Source organism: Fragaria vesca, linkage group LG4 (assembly GCF_000184155.1).
Source record: "Fragaria vesca subsp. vesca linkage group LG4, FraVesHawaii_1.0, whole genome shotgun sequence".
Taxonomy (NCBI): domain Eukaryota; kingdom Viridiplantae; phylum Streptophyta; class Magnoliopsida; order Rosales; family Rosaceae; genus Fragaria; species Fragaria vesca.
This window is the reverse complement of record NC_020494.1, coordinates 84502-91012: the sequence shown is the minus strand read 5'-3', so window position 1 is coordinate 91012 and position 6511 is coordinate 84502. Positions and strand designations below refer to the sequence as shown.

Here is a 6511-nt window from a genome sequence, read left to right as displayed (position 1 = left end):
CCTTATAGTATTTACCGAAATTCATTTATGTCAAAAATACATAAGAACCATAAGTGCTTCATGCATCTTACTTAAAAGCACTTTTCAAGGTTTAATCAATTTCCAAACAATCAGATTAGTTAGTTATAAATTAAGTTGATTGTTAAAAGTCCAAGTGTGCATCGTCTCAATGTTTTTATGAACAATCTTACTAGAAAACAGTGTTCTTATGTCAGAATGCTTTGACCGGCTTCAAAATTTTAGCGACAGATCTAGAAGAGTTTGCAATGGGCTGGGTTTTTCTTGTTGCGCTTGTTTTCTTTCTTATTTCCAAAAGATATGCTGACTCCCTCATTTAGAAAAAAGAATTAAGAATCAAAATGTTGACCTATTTTTTTGTTTTTGATTAGGTAAACAACTCAAATGCTACAACTATTTTTTCGTGAATCTAACTACTCACAACCTCTCACTTACTAAGGAAAGACTATGCCGCTAGATCAAATGGTACAGAGCAAATGTTGACCTACTTTTGGACTTCTAGTTTTTTTTTTTTTATTTTTAAAAGAAGTGAAATAAATCCCTTAATATTCATTATAAGGACCGTTTTAGGTCAATCTTCAAAGCTGAAAAGCTTTCATTTACATCCACTACTCAATGATTTTCACTCAACTCGAAAACAAATATGCAACAAATGCTCCAAGAGCCATTATTCGACACAAAGGAAATGCGAACTACGTATTGAGTATATCTTCTTATGTAATTATGAAGAGCTATTGTAGCAATAACTATATATCTTCGCTTGTTTTGATAGAGCAAAAGCTATGACCATGTAAGGGTTATCTATTGAGAATCTGAAATAAGTCAAATAACACTTATATTCTAGAGAGTAGCTGAGGACCGTCTTTCTCTCTCTCTAGAAACCTTTCCGAGTTCCCGTGATCCCTTCTTTGTTCAATAATCTAATCTGAAGCATGCGAATTAGTTAGTCTAATTCATTGCATAATTCGTAGTTGAGCTAAAGATTATATTCTTAAAGGCCATGAAAGCAATGATGCGATGGCTAAGATCATTTCTATTTCTATTGTAGAGACTAATTTATTTAGTGCCAGGCCCAATGTATTAGCTCAACCTCCATACATCTTTTCAAGGTAACGAACATTCTTTCGATCTTTCTTCACAGAACACGATCAAGACATAAGCCAATACGTCATCATAATATAAACAGAACATAAGCCAATAGAGCTTCTGTTTCAAGGAGACGATTTTCAAGTTTTCAATAGCTTCGTCTCCCAAAAGTGAATCCCTCTATGAACCCGGCCAAAAGAGAGGAAACAATACCCCAAATTTGAATGAGGAAAACCAACTGTAGAAACCAAATAAATCAACTCTGGAGTTTGACGTACTCAGACACAGGCTGGTCTACAAAACTACCACAAAATCATGCATCGCAGGAGACCAAAATACAGAACTCGACCTATATAGCAAAAACAATAGAGACTTGCATGTGGAGAGCCCATAGACACCGTTAATCCCACAACTCTCAAACACGTAATCAATGAATCAGCCTTCTTGGATCGGGAGGGAGCAGATTCAGGAATCTTCAAAAAAAATTATTTTTCTGAACCGGTAGGAATTTTCATCAATATGATGATGGATCGACTTGAAAGAAATTCAATACGTTGTTATGTTTTTTTTGTCTTCTGTTGTTTCTTTGACTTCCGACCTTATATTTTCCTCTCACTAGAATCTGAGATCTTAATAAGTGCGATTAAGAACGGTTTTAGGAAGAAGCTTACCCAGAAAAGAAAAAAAAAAAAAAAATACTCGGTGATTCAAGTGAGAAGAGATCTACTCGATTGTCTTTCATCAAGTAAGGAAAAATTTCTCTGAGGATTGAGGAAGACCCAATTGAGGAAGATCTCTACCCTTTGCATGTTTTCCGATCCGCATTCTCCATGACCAGCATGTGTAACTTAAAGGTATATAAGCCTAAGTTTAGAGACTAAGATGTGTCCGTGGGTCATGTCAAAAGTTATTCATTTTTTCTAGCCGCTAAAATTATATTTCAATCTAACTGTAATCATCATTATCGACGGGATTTAAACCTAGTTGCACACTCAAGGATCTACAAACTCAACTACGTACATTTCCACATAAGTTAGAGGTTGTCGTCATTTTTCATCATAACAAACTTGTTGCGGTCTTGCCAGATATTCCAAGTGCCAACCAAGGTAAGAAAATTTTCCCTAGCCTTTTGAACTTCTACACAAAGTTGCTAGATAATTCTTTATATATTTATTTCAGACTTGAAAACAAATCAGTTAGCATAAAATCATGATAGCAAAAGGAGAACATGTTCAAAGTAGACTTGAATTTCACTTTAAGCTTATTCCAAACTTTAATGATATAGGAATTGTCTTTGGTACGTAGCTTGGATAAAGGAATAAAATATACCTAAGATATTTGGTCACTCTAATAAGTTACTGTCTCTGCCCGAGGTGGTCGAATCATGTAGAGATCACAGAATTGTTCTGCATGAGCTAGAAAAGATGAGAAATACACGTCTCAGACACGCCTGTACGTCCAAAGCCCCAAATCACCAAGTGAGAATGTGAGAGATGAGGGCGGTACCGTCTATCAGAAAACCTAGAATTTTTATTAACATGCATAAGCATGGGTAATTGCTTGCTTTAAAAACATATATATAATTATATATAATTCATATCAAATGTGCTATAATTTGAATATTTGATATGATTTACCAAATCCAAATCTCTTCAATGATGCATGAAAGCATATATTACCAGCAGAACATTCCGGCAAATTAAGGGAAAAACCGTCAGACCTTATCAACCAATTTTATGTGTTCCATATATAATGGTCTGTAATATTATTCCTCATCCAATATCATTTAGGACCCACAAATTCCTCCAATTTGTAGTTCATATTCTGATGACAATAACAGTAGTCCATTGGCAGTGAAAGAACTAATAACGGCAAACACAATCTATTATTCTCATAGTATGAACATGAAAAGCGAAGAATTGGATCCAGACTTAAGAAGAAGAAAAAAATTAAATAATGCCTATCAGAGAAGAGATTTACTAAACCTAGCTTTTTGAACCTCATCATCTTAGGAGACGAAGAAGAATCGAATTTTGCACCGTCTATTTTAGTGATAATATATTTCTGTGAAGATGAAAGTAGCTTCCGAGAAAGCTCGATTGCATGCACTTGGGTCAATCCACGTTCAGTTGGACTCGAATGTCTCCAAATTCAACACCTATATATAATAGATGCATCAATGAGTATATCATATGCCATTGACACCAAATTTGAAACCGAAGGCGAAAAGGGGAGTACATTTGAGGTACTGTACTGTTTGAGCTTGTGGAATGGAAGACTCTCGCAGAGGGAAGGAAGAGAAGCCAGGCAAAGAAGAAGTACGTTATCGAGGCGTTCGGAGGAGGCCATGGGGGAAGTTTGCATCTGAGATAAGAGACCCTTCGAGACAGGGTGCTCGTCTGTGGCTTGGTACGTTCGACACGGCGGAGGAAGCTGCAAGGGCTTATGATAAGGCTGCTTTTGACCTAAGAGGTCATCTTGCCATACTCAACTTCCCCAACGAGTACTATTCTCGACTCATGGGCTCTCCTCCTTATCCTCCAAGATTTCAATCATCATTTTCTTCTTCTTCTTCGTCTTCTTCTGCTTCAGCTGCAGCTACTGGTAGTAGTGCTGCTGCTGGGAGCTTTGAGAGTGGAAGTAGCTCAACTGCTGGACAAGGAAGGCAGGTGTTTGAGTTCGAGTATTTGGATGACAAGGTGTTGGAGGACCTTCTTGATTGGGAAAAGGAGAAACATAAATGAGAGCAGTGAAATTCTGTTTTTAGTCGAAGAAATCATGGCATGCATTAAGTTGTATCACTTTCTTTTTGTCATCTTTCTGTTCTTATATATTTCCGTTTCTTGATTTGCTTTTCGGTGTTGCTGCTTATGAATTGAACAAGCTTTCCTTCTATTAGTTCTATATATTACTATCGATCTGTCTCCCACAAGTTTTTTAGCAACACTTAGCATGCATAGGCATCCATATATACTTGAAGGTTTTAGTAATTTTATTTACCTCAGCAAGAATTAAATTACTAAAAATATGGCTTCAGAATTATATACGGTAGCCATGCATATAGATGTGGCTTCAGAAATAAATTTTGTTTCATTACCAAGCTCGCTCTCCCAAAATACAGTATGGTGACAAACCCTAACTTTAAGGTTTTGCTTGCAGTACCCAAATCTAGAATCTATGTTTAAATATCGTACACAACTTCAGACTTGCGACCTTCAAAGCGTGTCAGTACTTCAAACATGTCATAATTTTACACATATAACCTTCTTAGAAGTGGGGTTTTAACCAAAAATGCCATGAACATGCACCTCTTATAAGTATATATATATATAAGAGATCCGTCCTTAATTTTTCATTATTCCCGATTCATCTTCTCTCCAAATCCGTTATTCCATGTACCTGAATCATTATATAACCATTATATAACCATTGTTGGGATCTATTCTTCTGAAACTCATGATTTTTTAGCTCCCACGTCACACGTATGTTGCTGAGCTTTAGATTTAGTGAAATTAACACAACCAGTTTACTACCGTGAATGAGAAAAGAGCTTATGGGAGGGACAAAACAATAAGCTTCTTCAAATTCTCAATCTTGAATTCGAATTTTATTGGTCTAATTATTGGGTCTATCTTCGTTTAATTACTTAGACGAAGGTTAGGCGAAGGGGGCTAGCTAGATTTTCCATACCAATTCACTCTCATACAACTCTAACCAGAAGTGCCCTGAATGCCTTCTTAAAAGTATATATAGATTTTAGATGTACAAATTAAAGACGAGTGACATACTTCACACTCTTGTTTTTTTTTCTCTATTAATTCCTTTTTATATGTTGAAATAGAAAAATTTCATTAAAATCAAGAGGCACCCGTTGAAATTAAAACTCTAAAAAAATCTCTAGCAATCAGATATAGAGGGAGTCCTTCTACAACTCTAACCAGAAGTGCCCTGAATACCTTCTTAAAAGTATATATAGATTTTAGATGTACAAATTAAAGATGAGCTAGTGACATACTTCACACTCTTGTTTTTTTTTCTCTATTAATTCCTTTTTATATGTTGAAATAGAAAAATTTCATTAAAATCAAGAGGCACCCGTTGAAATTAAAACTCTAAAAAAATCTCTAGCAATTAGATATAGAGGGAGTCTTTTTAGTGAGGACCTTTAAATTGAGGACTAGTTAGAGGATTTTTCGGTTTATGGTTTAAGATACATATTTTTTCGATCACACCCTTGACATCTCATCCGTTCAGTTTTTAGGTCTATATGTGTAGATCAACCCTACAAATTTTCAGCCAAATCGGTGATTGTGAAGGTAACAAACTAGATCAAATTAATGGATGAACCAAATCTGTCAAACATGAACCGTTTAAGTTCATAATTGGTAAATCACACTTATGAATGTTTTAACGATTTTCAATATAGCTGAAAATTTACAGAAATGATCTACTCATAAATACCTATAAACTGAACGGTCAAGATATTGATATAAGATCGAAAAGTGGGATAAGCCGAAAAGTCATCAACTAGTCCTCAACTTAAAAGTCCTCATAAAGGGCTTCCTAGATATAAATCTCCATTTCACTAGGGCATAAACATAAATGGAGCGTCCCAGCAAAATGCTAAATTGGGGGATCAATCTCTGAGCATGCGATGATGAACTGTGTGACACAAAGGCAGTCCTCATGGTCTAAAGAGAATGACTTAAAATGAATGTTTCAAATTAATATAAACTAAAGAGAGCCTCACCTTGCTCTCTATATTTAGAGCAGTTGCACTAAAGAGGTGATTGGGTGATTGAGTGTTAATTTGGTATTATTGTGACTTTAAAAAGAAATTGTTGCTGCTGTATTTCAAAAATATTCAGCTGTGAATTAAAATAGTTTTATGTTTGGTAAATATTAGTTTTAAAAGTGCTCCCAAGACAAAATATATTGATTTCTATTATTTTTAATGACAACAACTTCTAAAAGCAACCTTAGGGTTGCTTCTAAAAGCTATTACTAGCGACCTGTAATTTTAAAAAAAAAACTTTTTTTTTAGTTTACTAAACACTATAAAATCTAAAAATTCAGATAGAAACTAATTTTTTTTTATAAAAAAAACGAAGCTATACCAATCGGGACCTAAACCCATTTCATCAAAGCACCGCAGAAATACTGCCGAACCAATTGATGGGTCCCGCATGGGGACCACCTGCCCAGGCAATTCAGTGATCAATTTTTGCCCAACCCATCACTCAACTGATTTCCATGGGCTCCACCGTCAAGGACAAAGACTGCATTTTAAGCCCAAATGTTTACAACGACTATCTAATCATAGATCTTGGTTTTAAATCCAATGGGAGAGCTTCTAATGAGGACCTTATAATGAGGACCAAGTGAGGACTTTCAAATGAATGGTTGA

General features: G+C 35.3%; 1 pseudogene; it reads left to right on the top strand.

The window, feature by feature from the left end:
* Positions 1–3374: 3374 nt before the first annotated feature.
* LOC101298304 lies at positions 3375–3857 on the top strand (annotated as a pseudogene).
* Positions 3858–6511: the final 2654 nt, after the last annotated feature.